Below are 22403 nucleotides of genomic sequence, written 5' to 3' on the forward strand. Positions count from 1 at the left end.
ATTGTGCCTTTGTGAGCACCCACTATATGTGGGGATGCAACACCCGAGGTTGGGTGGGATGAAGAAGGGGAGAAGATCCGGTTTTGAGTAGGCATCACTTGAGCCTTCACAAGGCTCCAGGAAAGGTGGGAAAGAAGTAAGAAAACGAGAAAAAGAGAGGAGAGAGAATGGAAAAACAAAAAACAAAACAGGGAGAAAAAGATGGGGAAAGTGAAAAAACAGCATAGGTATGCAAGTGTTGGAGAGAGGGTGAGATAAACAGATGGCAAAGGAACAAAGAGCGAATACAAAGAAAAGAGAGCAGCAGGTGTGGGGAAGTGAACAAATGACAATACAGCAGCAAACTGAAAGAAAGACACCAAAGAAAGGGAGCAATGAAAGGAAGAGAGTGGGAGATGGGGATGGAATACCCGAGGTTGGGAGGGGTGAATGAGAAGACCATCTGTGCAGGCATCACTTGAGGAAAGAAAGAAAGCACCATAGTCCATAAAAAAAGTTTTTCAGGTGAGCTCCCACTGAAGGCTTTAATCATTCTCAGGTCAACAAAGTGAGCATCAGTTCCTTCAGTACAAGTAACACATAATTCAAATGCCACAAGACAACTTATTTCATGATGCTTCCTATGTATATACTGACGCTATTGTCGATCAAAAAGCTAATAAAATAGATTATAGTAATAACGCAATACAAAAGCAAAGTGTGTGCATATAAGGTAAAGGAATTAGAGGACGAGTCAGCCGAGGTGAGCTTTTATCTAAATACACTTCAACCCAGAAGGAAGAACTCCGATGCCACCCTCCGAAGCCTAAACAACCTCCCTGGCTCCTACTTGGATACACACTGTCTGCCCATGGCAGTGGGCCAGGCATATAGGCGCCAAATCTATTCCACGCTCCACAAGATGTCTGGCAATCCTTTCCCTGCTCTGAACTGCTGAGCTTTACATGTTCTGTTGCACGTTGTTAGGAATGGGATTTCTGGCTGGCTAGGGCTTGCACCTAAGCCAGGCAGAAACCGCCACTCTAGTCAGGGCAAGGGAGTTACACGCTGAAGATAACCCCTGCTCACCCCCTTGGTAGCTTGGCATGAGCAGTCAGGCTTTTCCCAGAGGCAATGTGTAAAGCATTTGCGCAACACACACAGCTGCAACACACTAGGCACACCACAAAAAAAACTCCACACAAGGTCATATAAAAAAATAGCCTTTGTATTATCATAAAAACATTAGAATCATAATCACACACTATACACTGTGCCAACTGGCATTAGGCAATATTCACAGGGGATCACAGGGGATTATATACAGGGCCAGGCCAATCGGGCCATGGTCAGAACCATCAGAATGCAGGTAGTAAATATAAAACACAACCAGTAACTACTGGTACCATAATGACCTACGCATTTTCACATTAGCATTAGACACCATCCTAAAATATCATAGCATGACATTAGGCATAAACACATTAGGCCCAAACCTCGCTAGCATAAACACATTACGCATTAGGACCTCAACAGCCCAAACACATTAGGCAATAATCATGGTGCATAATTCACATTTGTCCTAGGCATCACATAAATCGCATTAGGCAATAAATCACCCAAATAATCACATTACACAATAAGCATCATAAGCCTAAACACATTATGCATAAATCACGGTGCATAATATTAGGCATCACCACATGGTGCATAAATCATCAGCATAAACACATTGTGTAAGGGGCATCACACATTGTGTAAGGGGCATCACATTAGGGCCTTGTCCCCTACCAATCACAAAACTGACCCCAGGCCAACTGGCCTTCTCTCTGGGGCTCAAATGCCAGGGGTGGCTGGTGTTAAAGGGCAAAAGGGGCATTGCCCTGCCACCACGGAGGAAGGGGAGAAAAACCTATAAGCAGCTCTTGTCAAAAAGCTAATGGTTGCTTTTGACTATAGATTCTCGTAATCATAGGTTTTTCTCCCCCTCCTCTGTGATGGCAGAGCAACGTGCTCTTTTCAGAAGGAATTTTTGTTTGTTTTTGGCTGCAGTAATACCAAACAACACATGTGCCCAGCGATTGTGAATGATTTTCACCCTGCAGGCACAAACCAGGGCAGTGACATCACTGTTGGGGGTGTTGCGAAGCTAAGCTGTGATGCATGGATTTTTTTTGGGGCGTATACTAATCTGACCCAGGGCGAGGTCTGGAAAGCTCGATTCATATAATGGTAGAGGGCAGGGCAGGCTCATGGGGTTGATGTTGGAGTGGGTGTCGACCATGGAGCACAGCCTTCTCCTCTCCTCCTCCAATGCTTGCATGTCTTGCATTGAAGGAGGAGTCCTGAAGGGTGGAGTCCAGCAGCTTTCAATCCAAACTTCCGAAGTCGATGAGTGCTGAAGTGCATGTGCTCTGTCGTAGCAGAGCTGCTCCTCGTCGTCCGTTAGCTGGGCTGGCTCATTAGTAAGTTTTAGATTAAACTTAGATTAAACTCTTTCCATTGCCTTGCTAACTGCACACATGCTTTAGTGTGCTCCGTTGTGTGTTATTATTCTCACACACTTCTGGCAGGCCTGACCTTTGTGTGCATCGAGTAGACCTTACAAAGCCTCTCCCCTCGGGTAACATTACACTGCTGCAGTCATGGTGAAAATGTGTGTGTTAACCATAGACAAACATGCCCTGGAAGAGAGGGGGGGGGTTAGGAGCAGCCTTTACTCCCCTGTTTCGCATAGGCAGAATGGAGTAAAGTGAGACTAATCTACTAACAGGCCTCACTGCGTCACATCTTCTACCCAACCCACGGGGCTCCTGCAGCAAGGAAGCAGAGGAGCTCCTGACTGCGCGGGGTTCTCTACTTGGGCCTCACGTAAAATGGGAGCTGCGGGAGCCGACTAATTTGATTTGTCAGCATTACTCGCCACTGAGGAGTTTTTCCTGCGTGGCGGAGAGTAGGCAAAGCCGGTAGAACAAAGAAAGAATTGCTGTGTAAAATATACATGCTCCCAAATTTACAAAAGTTACTGCAGCAGCAGAAAGTTTTATTGACCTTGGTGCAGAAATATAATCTATGTCACTGCCAAATATTGTGCGAAATAGTCACTGCTAGCCCCGTTACTGCATGCAAACAGCTACATCACATTTTGTTTATATCTGCCCAGCTTGCCCACTCCATTAATGAATCACCTTGAAGTCCGTGCAGGAAACATGGTTGTACTTGGTTAATGAAAATCACATACAAAGGAATTACAGCATGTGACAGTGATTGTATTAGAAAACACAGAATGTTTTTCACAGGTAGGTAGCGCTTCTAGAAATATAAGCAGCTGAAGCGCTATGGCATACTCTTGTGAATGCATCAAAGACGCACATACAAGGTTATGCACATGCAAGTGGTTTATCCACTTGTGTTTGCAGATTAATCGAGGTCTGCCCTAGTGTTCAGTCTCATAGCGCCCATAATAGCAACATTATTACTTGAAGATTCAGTAATTCAGTTGAAGGGGGATTGACCGCCAAAGTGATTCACAAATAGAATCTGTTGTATTTTTAAACTACCAAGAGTTTAATTATCTGAAAGGGAAATGGTGTTATACATGTGATTTGAAATTAAGCTTATTTAGGGTATAGCTCTTAAACCATTAAAAGGTTGAAACCAAATCCAGTAAAAAGAATTGCATATAAATATTTAAACAAGCAACCTCATTACAGTTAGTAAGTTTTGCTTTTGTAACGAGGCACCGCTCAAGTGCTGCCATCATAGCATCAGATAGCTATCATATTCAGAGGTGTTATCACAAGGTCTGTTATGAAGTTCTGTAGATACACTGAATAAGCAGCTACCTATATCATTATCACATGAATTTATTTATTGATGTACTAACTATACTTTCACAATTGCTTCATTAACCAACTTTCTTTCTCAAATTTGCATGTAAATGCACCGTATGCCCACTCTTTTTTTCAAAATGTTCTCAGGAGGGAAAATACCTGAACCCCTCTTATGGCAGTTAGGCTCACTCACTATGCTCGCCCGTCACCGGTAACTCACGCCCCACCTTTTTCAAAAGTCACCAGTCGCCACTGTCTAATGCCCTATGTCCAAAATGTCAGGGGGCTAAATTGTAGGGCCTTCTACTGGCCCTCTGGCTGTCTTGGCAGTAAAATCACTGTGCGCCAAGCTGGGTGAATCTCACCCCTTCCTGGAGGTGAAAATAAACATGCTCCCTGGTTGCAGCTACCCGCGCTCTCGTGGTGCAGCTGTGTGCAAAATTAGCAATGGCACTAACAATGCCTGAGGAGCCCCGATCATCGGGCTCTTTCCTGGTGCCCCAAAGAAATACCCCCTTTGCTGTAGCTGCCCGCGCACTCGTAGTACAGCTAGTTTCTTCCAAAATCGGCACTCACTGTGCCTCCTGAGCCCTACTGTCCCAATGTTGCAGGAGGCAGACACGGACCCAGCCCAATCGTAACCCCACTCACCGGGGCTCTCCTCCGAGGCTCTCTACCTCCTCCGGTCTTCCTACGGGCGACTAACTTCCCTGGGGCTCACCTGGATCGGCCCGATCTCCTCTGGCAGCCACATGTGGGGCTCCCCCTGGCTCACGGGGGTCCATCTTCCTTGCACGGTCTCTTCATGCCACGGGGACCGCTCGGTGGCACCTCGGTGAACCCGCCTCTCTCCTGCCTGCAAGGCGGCTTCTCTCCTGCACCAGTGCTTCTCCTCACTCTAGTTGGCAACAGGGAGGGGGAGATGAAACTGGAGCCTGCAAGCTCCTCTCGGCTGACTGAGCAGGCCCCGCACACTACCAAGCAACTTGCCTGACTTCCGGGTCGCCGCAGTGACTTTCAGTGGCTCCTTTTCTTGGTGGCGAAGTGCGGGGTGGGCTCCCGCCATAGCACAAATCACAACAGCGGATGGGCACCCCCCAAAGAGCACGTAGAGGCGGGGTGGGCACCTGCTGTCAGGGACTGTCTGGGACTATGTCAGGAACACAGTCAGGGACTTGGGCAAGGGGGTAGAAAACGTACACAGACAGGAGTACAGAGCTGCCCAGGATCACACAGGATGTCAGAAGAGGAACAGGGATCCAAAGGGGAAGCCTGTACAAGTGAACAAGATGGCTAAGACTCAGAATAGAAGGGCACTCAAAAGGCAATTAAGCATTCAGACTAACTACACCCTGGACGGACATGCAAGACAAATATATAATACAACATTCATAATTAAGGGGAGTGTGGGGTAAAGCACTCGGGAGCTCCACACGGTAAGACTGAAGCTCAGTAAGTTTCTAACCCACAATTGCTGGTACAGATACTGACTGCAAATACCCACATTTAGGATATGCATGCAAAGGCAGGATCTGTGGAGCTTATAACTATGGTAATGATATAAATGTAACTCAAAGACAATACTCACAGTGAACAAGAAACACCACCTAGGTAGTCCGCTGTGCCCACGGATCCTGGTTATCCAACAGGATCCCGCAAGGCATGAGCAGCAAGAGGGTAGAACTAAACACAAGCACAATAGACAAGGAGCTAGCAAGGAGGAGTGCTTAACAGGAAAGGAAGGAAATCACAGGGCACACTTGGCAGAAAGCAGGTAACAAACATACAAGGCAACAGAAGCAAGAAGGTAGAATAGAAAGAGAGCAAACTAGGAAATAGAACCAAGGAATTGGGAAGAAAAGGTAGGGACTGGAAAGGGATATACTGAAGGGGAGGCTACAAGGGTATACTAGAATAGTGCAGGTTAAGGAATCAAGAAAACGAAGTAGCATAGAATGCAGTTCTGGGGCAGGAACAAGAATTGAGCTAAAGCTCAAGAGTCTAGGCAGCACTGCAGGTAGTGCTGGTTCAGGAACAGGGAATTACTATAGCTAAGGAGTCATGGTAGCACTGCAGGCAGTGCTAGTACAGGACTAGGGAATTACTAAAGTTTTGGGCGTCAAAGTAGCACTGCAGGCAGTGGTAGTTCAGGAACAGGGAATTAGCAACAGCTCAGAATACAAGGAGTCAGGAGAGCACTGCAAGCAATGCAAATCAGGAACATGAAATAGCTGATGCCCAGGGACAGGACAAAGAATATCTATAGCTGAGGAACTCAGGAAAAAGAGCACTGCAGGAAACACTGGAAACAAGAATAGCAAAAGCTCAGGGAGCACTGGAAGCAAGGATCGGTCTCACCAGTAAACAGCTACAATGACCAACCTTGGCCTGAAGGGAGCTGGGGCTTAAAAGAGCTCACAGTAATCATATGCATTAGGTGTGAGCAGGCTAGCAGCATGTGAGCTGAATTCCTCCACCCATCCTTGTCCTGCAGGGATGGAGACAAAGCAGTGAGCAGGGAATGCTGGGTAATGGAGGTGCAGGCATGAGCAGGCTGGCTTTCACAAAACCCGGCATGTATTAGGAATGGATGTCAGTTCCCAAGAAGTGTCCAAATGACTGGAAGTCAGGATATGCATGCAGGGGAGGGTCTGGAAGCTTATTAGAAGACTGGAAAGTCCCCTATGTGGCCCCCTGGTGGTCGGTACGAGAGCACAGGGAGCGAATAGTGACACCCGCTCTCAAATAAACACCAGTGCGGGGTGGGCACCCGCTCCTTTAGCAAAACGCGGGGTGGGCACCCGCTCTTTGGCGAAACGTGGGGTGGGCATCCACTCCTTTGATATGCTTCTAGTACAAATCGTATGGTAGATAGGGCGTGCCCACACATACGCACACATGTGCGCACACACCTCTGCACCATGGTGCGAGGTTGTGTGTTATGCAAGGTAGCCTTCTCTGAACAGCAGCCAGTAGGACAGGATGACAGTAGCAGCAGGTAACTATGGATATATGGATTGGACTTGGGTTTTCCCCTCTGTGCAATGCAGCAGACCTGGATTATTGTGCTGTTTTGCATGGAATATTTGTAAATCTGGGCCAATGAAGGTTGCTGGTGGAACAGGCCAGCATGAAAGAATTGATGGCGGTAAGCCTTTGAATGGACAGCCAGTGACCGGGGGGAAAATAAGGGGAGCAAAGAGATAAATAGATGGGGAAAGGTAATATGTTAATTAAATTAAAATGGAAATGTTTGAAGTGCAGATTTTCCCAATGTTAGTCTTGGTAAACTCTTGTTTTTGTTAAATACATGGCGGTGAATACTGTGCCTCTTAACTTTACCAAAGTGACCAATTAGCTAAGAACAGCCAACAACTAGTTCCAGGTTTTTGTAACATGACAGCACCGGTCCTCTTTTCATGAGGTTGGACAGCAATTGTTGAAGACTGCTTTGCTGAAGAAGTACCAATAGAATGAACAGCAATACGCAGGCAGCTTCCTTTTCTCCTGACTCAGCAGAACACAAGAACTCATAAAGGAGGGGAGAAATAGGCACTAAAAAGAAAAGTACTTTATTACGGGGTAGGGAAATATCTTCAAGAGTACAAAATGGAGGTATTATAGCCACTTCAATGCATTTAATCAAATCAATATAAGAATCAACAACAGGAGTTCACCCGTAAACCCAGCTGAGATCTGGGTGGTAATGGTGTGTAGCAAAAACAATATCTCAACAGGTGTTATTTGATAGACTAGTAAATAAAACATATTCATATAGTTGCAAAAGGAACAAGCAGGGAGACTGAGAGTTTCATGAATGTGCCAAGGGCACATTATATTATATGTAGAACAGATCAAGTTAAATGAATACAGTAGTATCAGCACTGTTAACAATAAATGTGGGAGTAACCAGAAAAACTTTGTGAACAAAGGAGGATGTTATCCTCTCCTGTGAGGGAAGCTAGATTCACATACCAAAGGTGATGGGTTCTTTGAAGCTCCCTACCTTTGAATGCTAATTTGCATGTCATGCTGTGGGAAGGATTGTAAACACCTTTTTCCCGAACAGGCTTTGCTTCTGACCTCCTGAGAGAAAAGACCCTCACCCCTGGGGGTCAGAAACTCATATTTGGTGGCAGGCTGGCTGAGACCAGTCAGCAGTCACAGCAGGTATTGGTAGGTTTTCAACGGGCAACTCTTAGGTGCCCTCTGGCTGCTTGTATTAATAAATCCAACACTGGGATCAGTGTGAGCTTATTAATATGAGATATTTGATACCAAACATCTCTGTTTTCAGTGAAACCACGTATAGCTGGGGAACTAGTTTCCACCAGTGTCCAGCACTTGTTCCTAAAATGGCTTCTCTGATCACTTGTACTGGCAGCAGTTGAACTGACCAGCACAGGAGTATATCTGCTCATGCAGCTATGCCCACACATGTAATATAGTGCACCCTGCCACAGGACTGTAAGGCCTGGTGTAACGGTGACTTACCTATACTGCATGCAGTGTCTGCAGGCATGGCACACAGGGAGGTGTGCCATGTCGTGTTTTCACTTTTGTCTGCACCAAGACACGCAGCCTGCAGTGGCAGTTTGTGGGTGCTTGGTGAGGGGTCTCCTAGGGTGCCATAATATATGCTGCAGCCCTAAGAGACCCTCTTTAGCCACCTTGCCTTAGGTACCAGGGTTACCAGTTACTAGGGACCTAAAGGGAGTGCTAAAGGAATTGCCAATTGGGGTGCAATTGCACAGTTTTGGGAAAGAGATATGGCACTGGTAACCTGGTTAGAAGGAGCTTCCAGTCACAATCATATCAAATACAAGTGGTCTGACAATGTCAAGAAGGAGCATTTTTCTACAGCAGGTGTTAGGACCTAGGGTGTGGGCCCTTGTCAAGCAACAGCCACAATCCCTTGCAGGGTGCACTACTGAAAGTCACAAATTTAATATGTGCTTAATCCTGGGTAGCTTGGCATGAAAAGTAATCAGGCCTTAACTTAGAGGCAATGTGTAACGTATTTGCAGCACACAAACAGCAAAAACATAAAACAACAGCACAAGAGAAATCCTAAACCAATTACGAAAAAAAGAGTAAAGTTTAATAAATTATTAGACGCCAAATGACAAAAATCCAATCAGTAGAACTGGAGATATTAATTTTTAAAGTTTTAAGTGAAACCTAGCACCTAAATGATCAAAGCGCCAACATCGGACATTAGTCGCACAAGACCGGGTCAAAGTCGAAACTTAAGGCCGACAGCAGTGGAGCGTAGTTTGGGTACAAGAAGTGGATTGGGCTTGTTCAGCACTTACCTTCAGACTTAGAAATATTTCTGTAGAAAAATGTCTCCGAAGTTAAAGTTCAGCGGGGCAAGGCTGCAGGAGGTGTCTAAAGAGGGAGCGTTATCATAGAATAGCCATGGGTTAAAGCCGCAGTCAAGATCTGTAAGTTTGGACTTAGTCCCCAACACGGAAGTAAACAAAAACTCTGTTGGAATGACGCAGAGAGCTGCAGCTGAAGACAGTTTCATGAGGTCAGATACACCTTTAACGAAGGAACGCTGAAACTGGTTTGCTGCTGTGGAAAAGAACATAGTGGGAGAAGCTGCAAAGTCAAACCAACTGGCAATGCACCTTGGGTGGACAGTGAGCAGGTTAGCCCCGGTCTCCTCCTGGTTCTCAGAGCACTTTTTGGTCAAAGTTTGTCTAAGCTCTCAGTTTTGGAATTGGTCATTTGGACACGTTTAGCAACACAACCAAGGGTCCAAGACTGGTGGGATACCTATTGGGGACTGAGGACTCACTAAAGCTGGGTTCAGGTGCGGGTTCAAGATAGTGGAAGCCTGTCATGTCTCTTTAGCTCTAAACAGGAGACCAGCAAGCTAGCCCTTAGAGTCACTTTTGGCAGTCCTGGGTGCAGGTGTAGATTTAGGACTCAACAGCAGGGCTGGCCTCTGAGGTTTCAAGGCAGGCTCCAGGCAGCAAAGCAGTACTTCTAGTTACAGCAGCTTTCTGGCAGAGTGCACAGCAGGTCACAGCAGCAGGCAGTCCTCTGAGAGTCCTTCCACAGTGGTAAGTGAGTCCCCTCAGTAGTGAACTGAAGACAGGGTCTAAAGGTCCAGCTTTTATACCCCAGTGCACTTCTTCTGTAAAGTGGGAGAAGTTACTGGAAATGTTCTTTGAAGTGCTTGGAATTTCCAGACTCCCCTGTCCTGGCTCCTAGCTAGCTGCAGTGACAATACATGGTTGTTATGCCTTTTGTGTGAATGCAGAGCACAGGCTATTCAGGTGTAAGAGGGGCTGTGCTCAGCTCTGCCCCCCATCCTGCCAGCAGATGGCCCATTCAGACACACCAAGTTCCCTCTGTCGTGGGACTGTCTGGGAGAAATTCACAAAGTCTAACTGCCAGCTACATACAGTCATGTGATCCAAGACATGCTGTAGGCACAATGGGCTAAGGACAGGAAAATGTAAACTTTCTAAAAGTGGCATTTCCAAAACTGTAATGAAAAATCCCACATTACAATTAAAGAAATGACATGAAATGAAATATGAAATAAAGAAATACAAGCATTTGTAAAGCGCACAGCTACCTCTGGAGAGGTATTCCGGCACTAGGGGTCGTCGGGACGATTAAGCGAGCTATTGCCCAGAGTCACATGGTGCTGGGCTAACCTGCTGCCGGCACTGGGAATCGAACCGTGAACCAGATGGTCCAGAGTCAGGCACCCTGGCCGCTGCGCCACACCTCTTCCAAAAATAAAGAGGGTTTATCATTCCAATTCCATAGATACCAAACACATCTACCCCCTCTCAATTAGGAATTCAAGCTTATTAAATGTAATAGAGAATCCACAATTGTATCCTATGGAAGGAGTAGGCATCAAAGTAGTTAAAATTGAATTTGGGAGCTTTTCACTACCAGGACATGGAAAACTTATAAGTACACATCCAACCTTTTAATTATACAGCTCTTTGCCCTATGGGATTCCTAGAGCCTACCTTAGACATGACAAATATGTTATAAAGGGGGAGTTTAAGGCTTATCAAGATTGTTTAAAATGCTACGTCGACATGGCAGTGTGACAGTGCCTTCAGGCTGCAATGTTAGTCCCGGGGCAAGCTTATAGAGTGCTAGCTAGCTAAGTTGTACAATACGTGCTGTCGGCCCACTGGTAGAATTTAAGTTACAGGCCCTAGGTGTATGGCCTACCACTCTTAAAGGGACTTATAAGTATGTTAAGTGTGCCAATTAGGAATATGCCAATCAAACCATGCTTAGTGGAGTGAGCACAAGCACTTTAGCACTGGTTACCAGTGGTAAAGGGCACATAGTCCTAAAGCTAACAAAAGCAAAAATCGATCAAATATTGGGGGTAAGCAGGCAACATATTTAGGGGAAGACCACCCTAAGGCCAACAGTTCTAACATGTGTCCCCCAGCTGAAAGTGAGGAAAAATACCCAACCTCCTCTGAGTTCTCATGACAATGGTGGAAGAACCAGTAGAGACCATCAGCATTGGCGCGGTCTTACTCAGGTCTGTGTTGCACTGTAAAGTCTATTCCCTGTAGGGAGATGGACCACCTAAACGACTTTTGGATTTTTTGTCAAGACAGGAGCCTAGCATTATGCATAACCTTTTATTCACCACTTCTGAGCAGCACCTTAAAAGCTTCTAATAGAATAGTATAAAGTCACAAACATTAGAACATCCACGATTAACATAAGTCCTTAACATTCAAGACTCATTCTCTTTTGTTTGCTGCTTCTGAGCAGATGAGCATACTTTTACATTTGATTTGTCTGTGAGAGATTTTTGTGATTGTGAATTAACTTTTGCATAATGAGGAATAAGTGTGTTTCATAATTAAAAATTTGCGAACATACACAACAAGAATTTTCAATTCTATTAAGGACAAGGAGGCGAGGATTATGCTTTCTCATTTTTTTAATAGAAATGCTCAGCAGCCAATAAAACAGTAAAAAACTACAGTACCCATGAACACCAGGGTAACAACCATAGAGACCATAGTATAAAAGGCCATGTACATAGTCTCTCTTCCTCTTTCTTTGGTGAGGAAAAAATAGTTCAAATCAAAACAGGAATCCAAACGTAGAATATCAGGAACGAAGTCAACGACTGCCGTAGAAGTCCAAGGCGAACGGGGAAGCAGGCAACTGAAGAACACCGGAATCAGAAATCCATGGAAAAGCAAGCGAAGCCAGGAAACCTCTACTTCAGGTCAGAACCTGAAAAGAGATATATAGCCGTAATACACATCCAGTGCATAATGAGAAATAAGGGAGGGTAGAAAAAACAAGGGATTTGAAGAAATCCATATGCAAATATCATAACATGTTCGCAGTAGCAATATATGCAGAAACAATAACAAAGGGTGGGATAATCCTCGCCTCCTTGTCCTTAATAGAATTGAAAATTCTTGTCACGTATGTTCGCAAATTTTTTATTCTATGTCAGGACAGCAGGCTCCGATTATGCTTGTTTAAAGCTGATCCACCACAACAGAAGCAATATGATCAATTGGTTTATAATAAAACGTTTTCAACACGCACTCAGAGGACCAATCCGCGGCCTTCATAATGTCAAATAGAGTGACACCCATCGACAATACTTTAGAAGCCATCGCCCCTCGTGCAGAATGTGCACCAAAAATTGAAACATCAATGCCAGCCTCTGACATGAATATGAAGAAAGACTGTGGAACACCGCAGCCTAAAAACGGAGCACAGCGTGAATGGACGACACTACACATCTCAATAATTTTCAACAACAAATTACTTCTCTTAGCACTAAGGGTCAAAGGCCCATGAATTTAATCAAACATTTTTTAGATTAACATAATCATTTCAGAAACCCAAAATCATTAACATATGTGTTACACAATATTAAAATTGCATTGTGTCAACCTGTACTGAGGCTTCTAAATAAATCATATCATAGTATCACTGTCAATGATTAACTGATACAGAAGTTCCACAATAAATCCCAATGCATTTCGGGTTCGACAGATGAACCCTTCTTCAGGGGATATCTAAAATTCAGTGTAGAGCAGTTAATTTGGGGGTATATTTCACCACAGGAACCTGCAAAACAATTAAGACATGTTGGTGTATGGTACCGATATTTGCAACATGTGTATACAAATATATACATTGATATCATTCCTTAAATATAATTTGCACTCTTAGTGATTTAAAAAAAGGATATAGGAGAAAGAAAAAAGAAAGAAACCATATTGTCAAACCTTAAATGCAACCCAAGTCGAGTAAAATGGAATCAAAGCTCACAATTGTACTGCTAAAGGTTCAGTAAACCAAAACTGTCACTGAATGTGAGACGGGTCACCAGCATTCTTACTGCATAATTGCATCAATCATAAATGAAGAAACGTTGCTCGAACTATGATAATCTTACCAGTCTAAGGATTCAGGTGAAAATGCAATAATATAACGATAAATCCAATCAAGCCGGTGGCTAAAAGTCCATAGGTCCCAGCTCGTAATTCAGTTCAACAATATCATGTCCTTCGTGTATCAGCTGTAACAAAAAATTTGTATGTACAGTGTGTTGACTCTATTCTCAGTGTCCTCCAAATTGCCCTGTCGCTAACATGAAAACCGAAGCTTTTACCCTGTTATGTCGGGGATTGTCGACCTGCCCATTATCCGCAAGCGTATATTCTAGACTCCCGAAAGTGCCGTGTTAATGTCTGTAGACAACCAAAAAAAAACAAGCGCAAAGTTAAAGATGATTCCCAGAATCTATTTAAGTTATCGTGTTCAGTGTCCGCAAAACTCATTTAAAGGCTCACCGAGTTTGTTAGAGAATCCTCGAATTAACAGCGTAGTCAACCAACGTGAACCCAGTCTTCCGCGTTAGATCCAAAAGTCAATCCCTGCATGCTTAGTGTTTTTAAAGGCATAGAGTGCCGATTCAGTATGAGAACCCGCGTCTGGTGCCGGTTCGATATAATCGAGTGCTTCCCTACTGGTTGAAACGGAAAAAACACAAATGATGTAGTGTCAAATATTGAGACCAACAAGATGGTCATTGAAAGAGGCTCGACAATAATGTCAACAAAGTTGCTGTGATCTCCGCAGCATTGTATGTTCTTCAATTGTAACTTTATTGTGCAATAAACAACAACCTATCCAATCACTCCAATGCTCCCATACTAGGAACGTGTACCCGATACCCCTGTCATTAATAAACTATATCCAGACTGCTGCAGTGTAATAGCAGAATGGTTCAAGCTAGTGTGCTGAATAGAGTAACCAGATCAAAAATTGTATATGTGTTATTATTAAAATCCCAAACCTACAAACTTACGTTATGCTTCTGTCGCAACCAAAAGCTCACAGGTGGTGTAAAAAATAAAATAAAAAATGAAAGATGAAGATGCTAAAAGCAAACATGAATTATATAGAGGTAGAGTGCAAATTCTTTACTAAAGTGGTACATGCATATCATAAGAAGCAAATCGTCTCATAATGATCATTTAATCCTCCCGGGGTCACAGTGCCAAGAGTTGTGATCCAGTGTGTTTCTCTACGTGCTAACGCATTATTAATGTCAAACCCAGATTTTGGGGTGATACGTTCAAGTACCGTGAAACGTAATTGTGGTATCGTGTGCGTTGCCTGCAACCAGTGAGCAGCTAATGGTGATGTAGTGTTATGATTGCGGATTCTACTCTCATGCTCCACTATTCTAGTTCTGATTTTAGGACCTGCCAAGTCCAAAGCCCGAACATCAGCTACCCGTTTGCAGGAAACCAGGCACAACAACATAGTCAATTGGGCCGACAGCTGTTTATGGGATAATAAAGAATTGGAAGGCCAACCTCTAAAAATCTTAAAACAATGGAAACATCCCATAAAGAGACGTACTTAGGACGTGGAGGTTTCGCCAGACGGATACCCTTAAGCAACTTGGCAATCAGAGGATTACCAGCAATATGAAGATGGGCCGCTGAAATGGCAGAACGGAAATTGTTGACAGTCCGATAAGCCAAACCGGAGGAAGCAAGAGAGGCCAAAAAATTAATGATCATGGAGACATCTTCTGAAGTGGGATCAACTTCCCGTTGAACACACCAGTCACACCATCGCTTCCAAGACCCCCTGTAGCGTTTGTGAGTATTGGGTGACCAGGCGTCACTAATGAATTTGGAAGCGTCTCGAGAAAGGCCTGGGACCGACCAGCGATCCCCGAAATTCGCCATGCCAGCAGATGGAGATTGCCTGAAAGAATCAGGGGATGCGGATTGTTGAGAGGATCCAGCAAGAGATTCCACTTCTGGGGAAGAAGGAGCGGCACTGCACAACACATTTTCAGGAGAACCGGGAACCACGCTTGAGCCCTCCACAGAGGAGCAATCACAATTAATTCCGACCGATACCGTTTTGTGCAAGCCAAGACTCTGGGAATCATCATGAACGGGGGAAAGGCATAGCACAGACTCGACGGCCAAGTCTGTAGAAAGGCATCCGGGGCCAGGGCTTCCGGGTCCGGCCTCCAACTGAAGAACCGCGGGAGCTGGGTGTTGAGGCGAGAGGCAAACAGGTCGATCTGACACTGGCCCCAGACTCGGAGGAGAGAATGGAAAACGCGAGAATGGAGCCTCCAATCGCTGAAGTCCCGAAGATGCCTCGAATTCCAATCCGCAATTTGATTGTTGCGGCCGGGAAGATACTCTGCAATAACAGTGATCTTTTGTTGCAGACAAAAATGCCAAAAATCTTTGGCTATCTCCGCCAATATTTTGGATCTTGTTCCGCCCAGTTTGTTGACATAGCGGACCGCTGAAATGTTGTCCATGCGGAGAAGTATGCAGCAATTGGACCGAAGGGGAGTGAAACATCGGATCGCAAAGGACCCTGCCAGGAGTTCGAGGCAATTGATGTGGAGAGACAACTCCTGGGAAGACCACCGACCCCCCGTCGAGATAGGACCGCACCGGGCTCCCCAACCCCAAAGGCTGGCATCGGACTCTATCACCAGTTCCGGGGATGCACCGAACAGGGCTCGTCCATTCCAAGCATCCATGTGGTCCACCCACCAGTGCATCTCCCACCTCGCTTCCTCTGAAAGAGGAATTAGATCCGAATAACGGAGGCCTCTCTGGAGATGACGGATCTTCAACCGCTGCAGAGCCCTGTAATGCAGCGGACCCGGGAAGATCGCTTGAATGGAGGATGCCAACAGACCTACAACTCGTGCTAACGATCTCAATGACACATTCTGTTTGGAAATAACCGAAGTCAATTCCCTCTCGATATACCGAATCTTCTGATTGGGTAAGAGAAGATGACACGTAAGTGAATTGACCTTGAAGCCCAGAAATTCTATCACTTGCGTTGGAGTCAAGACAGATTTCTGAATGTTCACCAGAAATCCCAGAGATTGTAAGAGGTCGATGGACCACTCCAGATGAGTCAGGAGTGTGAGCGGACATTCTGCCATAATCAGAATGTCGTCCAAGTAAATAATCAGGCGCACACCCGAGCGCGTAAGGCTTCCACGACAGGCCTCAGAAGCTTCGTGAAGCACCAAGGTGCTGACGAGAGGCCGAACGGGAGAGCTTGGTACTCAAACCAGGTCCCCTGCCAAAGGAATTGAAGGAACCGACGATGAGGACCGAAGATGGGGATTGACAAATACGCGTCCTTGAGATCGAGACGAACTATCCAGTCCCCTTCTCGCAGAAGATCTCGCAACAGATCGATTCCCTCCATCTTGAAATGCCTGTAAATGACCCCTCCGCTGAAGTCATTCAGATTGAGAACGAGGCGGGAGCCGCCCCCTTTTTTCTTGACCAGAAACACCGTGCTGGCGAACCCATTGGGATGACGGAGAGTCGGAGTAATCGCCCCCTTTTGGAGGAGCGTGTCTATTTCTGCAGAAATGAAAAAACACAGAGGAGTGGGTGGGTGGGTCTGATGCTGGGGCTGGTAAAACTCTATTCTGTAACCCTGGACAGTTTCCGGCACCCAAGCATCGCTGGAGATCAAACGCCAATTGTTTAGAAAAAAATGGATCCTGCCCCCTAGAACCACATCGCAAGCAGGAATCAGGCTCACCTGAAGTGTTGGAATCCTGGTAGCCACCTTGGTTTCCGCTGGAATGTCCCTTTCTATATTGGCCTCTCCCCTTGCGGGAGGGATAGAAATTGGATCTGGTATTATAGCCGGCATCCTGGCCACCGCCTCTCTGGGACTGGAACCCCCTCTGGGATTGTTGCTGGGAGCCACGGCCGAACGAGCGTCCCCTATGTCGTCCGCCCCTGGAAAAAACCGGACGGAATGCTCGCCGCAGCGAGGCCTGAGCTTTATCCAAGCCACAGAAGGTGGCTACAAATTTCGTGAGTTCCTTTAAAAAGGGTTGACCAAACAGCAGACCTTGAGCCGCAGGACCAGATTCCGAGGAGGAGAGCTCAGCCAACTTTGGATCAAGTTTTAGAAGAATTGAACGGCGTCTCTCACACGAAAGTGCACAGTTGACATTACCCAACTGGCAAATATCCCTTTGCGCCCACTCAATAAGTTCATCCGGGTCCACAAGGGCAGACGACTCCTTGGCCAGGAATCCAAGATCTAGGATTTTGGTGAGAGGACCCAATAAATCAAGCAGCTTGTCCTGACAGGAATGCCAAGACCTGTCCAGACCCTTCTTTGGATCCTTGGCATACTTTTTAAGATAGGTGACCATCGTAGGGTCAACCTCTGGAGTCTCCGCCAGGTGGTCTGCGAGATCCGGCCTAGGGAATTCGGACCGAAGCCGAGCTCTGACGTCCTTTTCAAAGGGCTGGCGTATGTGCGTCTGGACATACTCAACCACAGCAGGGGAGGGAAGCCAGGAAGTGGAGTGGGGATGAATAATATCCGAAGGTTTAAAAGTTAGGACAGGAGGATGAGTGGGGGCATCCACGAAGTGTTCTTTACACACCTTCTTCCTAGGGGGAGGGTCATCATGCTTGCTGTTGCGCATACTGATTCAAATGGCGCTTCAAAGGATTAATGGCACGCACAAGTGCCTTATTCACTGAGTGCTGCACACCCTGATCCAAAGCTTCCACTAAATCATGCTCTAAAGAGCCAGAGGCATCCTCCTCATAGTAGTAGTCCTCGTCATCATAATAGTCTTCCATGGCTACACAGTGTGTAAATTAAATGCCCACAAGATGATGGAAAATAAACGTGGCCAAAGGAACAATGCAGGGGAGTGACAAAAACCCCACAGCAAGCCAACAATACAGGCAAAACCTGCACACAGTACTTATTAAAATGTGGAGGGAGGGCTTGCTGTCACCAAAAAAACGCACTCTAGGCAAAGCCTATGCTTGTTGTACAGCCCAATGCTATTCTTGAAGCGAAAGGAGTAAATGAGGTTAATTCCCTGAGGCAGTGGGCACTGACGTGTTAAACGACCTTCCGATGCTCCCGGCGTTGTGTAAATACACAAACAAGGCCGGAAAAAATGGCCGCCGCGCATGCGCGGTAACGGCTGCCTCGGGACAGTAAGAGAAGAGCTCGCGCACCCAGCGCGCGAGCCTTCTAACCCCGGTCTCCCGCTCCACAACCAAGCAGAGACGCGGGCAACAAGCGCCCGGTCCAAAGGGAGGTGCACCCACGCTCCCAGACGAAATGCACACCGAAGCGGCGAAATAAACAACGCGGCAATGAAAGGCAAGCCGCAAAGGTAATCAAAGCGCAGTAGACGCGAGAGAAGCGCGAGTTGAAGCGCTAAGCAACGAACAGCCCAAAAGTAATTACCCAAGCATGAAATGCGCATATAACAGCTGATAAGAAGCAAAGAGAAGCGCGAATAGAGGCGCTAAGCAAACCACAGCATATAAGGAACATACAAGTATTAAATGCATATATAACAGTCGATAAGTAGAAAAAGCACTTAACTGGCTGCGGAGCAGCAAAGAAAGAGGAAGAGAGACTATCTACATGGCCTTTTATACTATGGTCTCTATGAATGTTACCCTGGTGTTCATGGGTACTGTAGTTTTTTTTACTGTTTTATTGGCTGCTGAGCATTTCTATTAAAGAAATGAGAAAGCATAATCGGAGCCTCCTGTCCTGACATAGAATTTGGTTTAGGTAAGATTTAGGCTTCACAAATAGATTTCGGGTAAAAAACATTAAGTATGATTGGGTGAGAGTTATATTATTTGAGACATTTTAGAACGTATTTAACTTTTAAATAAATGTTGTTGTTTTTTTTAAAAGGAAGGCAAATGAACAAAAAGAGGAGGTTTTGCAGGCCTACTGTTTAGGGAGGGCCTCAATCAGAGTTATTTGAATTTAGGAGCGGTCTGCTTGTTTCTCCGAGGACAGTACAAGTTCTCATCTAAAGCGAGCCCTCTGCACTTGGGGGGGCAGATTTATGAAGGCCTTGAGCGTCATTTTTAACATGGGAAAAAGTGACGCACCGGCGGCGCAAGGCCTTCATAAATCTGCCCCGGGATGTTTTTGAAAGGAAGTGCATACGCCGGCGTCATAGGATACGCATGATTTTTTGAAGGTGGTAGACCTTGTTCTGCTTATGGCTGGCGAAGCGCAGCCATCAGCAATGGTTGCCTAGTAACAACCCTCTGATCGGCATCGGCTGAAAGTTAACAGTTGACGTTGCCGATCAGAGGTGATTAACTGCATTTTGATGAGCTTGACTCATGTTTAGAAGTTAATGAAAGGAATTTAGTAAGTGAAACAGTGTAATTTAACAAAATGAGCGAAAATGGGGAAATAACCTCCAAGGAGGTAAAGGAGGAAATCATTAAGAGATGAATGGAACAGGATATAGGAATTATAATACAGGAAACAGTTGAGAGGTTAGTTAAAGAAGGTAAAAGAAGGATAGAAAATGTTGAGGAAGAGGAGTTCTGGACTCTATCTGAGGAAGATGAGTCTCAAAATAAAAGACGGGGGAAAAATGTTTTAGGAACAAAAACACAGGCATTCTATGAATGTTTGCACTGGTTTATTGAGTAAGAAAGCAAGAACTTCATCGCTGTTTGGTGTCAAAAGTGGCATGAAAGAGAGGCAGGTTAACACTGCGAAAGAAAGGGGTGCACAGCCCACGAGGTCTGATCAGGGTGAGAATGAGGAACTAGATGAGTATGTTTCAGATCTTGGTTACAATGAAGATCCAGGTGAATTTTCAGAGTTAGAGAGTTTAAATAAAAATAGCATGAGAGAGAGAAAGGATCCTTTGATCAGGCTCTATTTAATCCTGCACAAATAAGGCACACTAGAAGTTCAGAGGGGTGGCCATTGGAGCATGTTGCAAATTCCATTAAGTTTTGGATAAAGCGTACATTAGTAAGAAATGAAAAAATCTCATGAGAGCAGAATGTTCACGTCCAGTGATAGATAATAAGTAAACAATGACTCCTAATCTAGACCCTGATCTTAAAACATATTTGTTGACGTTGGGTCGCGACCCTAGAAAGGCATTAGAAAGATTATTGAATCAGTGTGAAGACAGACTGCTGGAAATTTTAGGTCTTGATGCTAGGATCTTTGACATGAATGAGACTGAGTTGGATATTAATTTACTGAAAGGATGGAGACAGAGGACTATCTGTTTTATTGGTAATGCCAATGCAGGTTTAATTGCCGAATGGCATAAAGCAGTGCTTTTCAGAGTAAGTCCAAAATTGGGAGGTTTTGTGAAAAAGCGAAGAGTCCACAAGACTATTATTTGGAGAGGACTATAATAGATGGATTTGTACTTAGATGAGCTCGTGGGAGCTCGTGATTATTACTGACTCCGGGCTCGTGTTGAGCTAGTGAATTATTGTGTCCTTTTAAATACATGTGTGTGTTCTAGGCTCGTGGGTCTCTCAGTGATTGCAGTTGCTGAGTAGACTCCGGACTGAGAGCACACGTTAATTGTGGGTGAACTTCTTTGAAGAATAAACCTCTACTTCTTCAACAAGAATCTGTGGACCGTTTCATTTATTACAGATTGGCGACGATTGGGATCATCGTTCACCCACCAACCCACGCTGGATTTATTTTCTCCGTTTTGAGCAGTAAAAAGTTCGTTAACAAGCTGGCATATTTCATCTTTCCTACATCTGTAATTTCGATTTCTTAAGTGTCGGATTACGGTAGGATTAATATATTGATGTCGCTGCTTGTTTAACTTGACTTTGAAATAACTTTTTACCCGAGAGTTTAAACTGAGCGTTTCTAATGTTCGATCGCTCTACTCTCCTTTGCGTGTTGCTCTCCCTTTTCATTATTCAAAGAAATTTCAGGTTAAGAAATTCTTTGATGAGTTTTGACTTTGTTATTATATGAAACTTTATTCAACGTTCTCTTACCAGCTCGCTCAAGTCAGTACAGGCTGTGGATTCTGTGACGTCGTCGCTAAGATTTCTGGGAGCGTCTGGTGAATGCTGGGACAAAACGTGTGACGTCACACGGAACGTATGATGTTTGACGCTGAGACGCTCCATTTCCTACGAGTACCAGTGTCTCTTCGTTAAAAAACAAGCATTGGAAATGCAATAGGTCTCGCATTAGAAAAGTTGGAGCTATTGGTCTTGTAAATGATTTTTTTTAATTTATGTGTTGTTTTTGAAAATAGCTAAATTAATAGCTTTGTCATTTACAATGCCAATAGTTATAACTTTTGCAAATGTGACACCTATAGCATTTGTAATGCAACATGTTTTGTATGTACGTGACTCAGATGTATTGATATTACAAATAACAATGGCTTTTAATTTTTGTAAATAATTAATACTTAAATAATTTATTTAATTTATAATGGCAATAGCTTAAACGTTTTTAAATAACTTTTGTGAAGATTATGTTCAGTGTATTTTATTGTGACAAAAATCATTTGCACCTACACACACACAGAGCCACACACATATAGATGTGGTGGTGGTGGATCTGGGGGATATGGTGGTGGTGGATGTGGTGGTGGTGGTGATGGTGGATGTGGTGGTGGATGTGGTGGTGGATGTGGTGGTGATGTGCTGGATGTGGTGGTTGTGGATGTGGTGAAAGTGGTGGTGGATGTGGTGGTGGAAGTGCTGGTGGTGGGTGTGGTGGATGTGGTGGTGGTGGATGCGGTGGTGGATGAGGTGGCGGATGTGCTGGTGGATGTGGTGGTGGTGGATGCGGTGGTGGATGTGGTGGTGGTGGAGGATGCGGTGGTGGATGCGGTGGTGGATGTGGTGGTGGATGTGGTGGTGGATGTGGTGGTGGATGTGGATACGGTGGTGGATGCAGTGGTGGATGTGGTCGTGGATGTGGATGCGGTGGATGTGGTGGTGGTGGATGCAGTGGTGGATGAGGTGGCGGATGTGCTGGTGGATGTGGTGGTGGTGGATGCGGTGTTGGATGTGGTGGTGGTGGTGGATGCGGTGGTGGATGCGGTGGTGGATGTGGTGGTGGATGTGGATGCGGTGGATGTGGTGGTGGTGGATGTGGTGGTGGTGGTGGTGGATGTGGTGGTGGTGGTGGTGGATGTGGTGGTGGATGTGGCGGTGGTGGATGTGGTGGATGTGGCGGTGGTGGATGTGGTGGTGGTGGATG

At 45.3% G+C, this 22403-nt stretch overlaps 1 long non-coding RNA gene across 2 annotated transcripts in view; it reads right to left on the reverse strand.

Moving 5' to 3' along the window:
* LOC144755316 (uncharacterized) overlaps window positions 1-21228 on the reverse strand; it is a 258862-nt gene extending 237634 nt beyond the window's left edge. Inside the window, exon 1 of one of the 2 annotated variants that reach the window (XR_013594871.1) lies at window positions 21179-21228. This is a non-coding gene — a long non-coding RNA (uncharacterized LOC144755316). The remainder of the gene's footprint in view (window positions 1-21178) is intronic. The other variant, XR_013594872.1, reaches the window with a different exon arrangement.
* Between the last annotated feature and the right edge of the window lie 1175 nt (window positions 21229-22403).

This window comes from Lissotriton helveticus, chromosome 5_1, assembly GCF_964261635.1.
Source record: "Lissotriton helveticus chromosome 5_1, aLisHel1.1, whole genome shotgun sequence".
NCBI classification, from domain to species: Eukaryota; Metazoa; Chordata; class Amphibia; order Caudata; family Salamandridae; genus Lissotriton; species Lissotriton helveticus.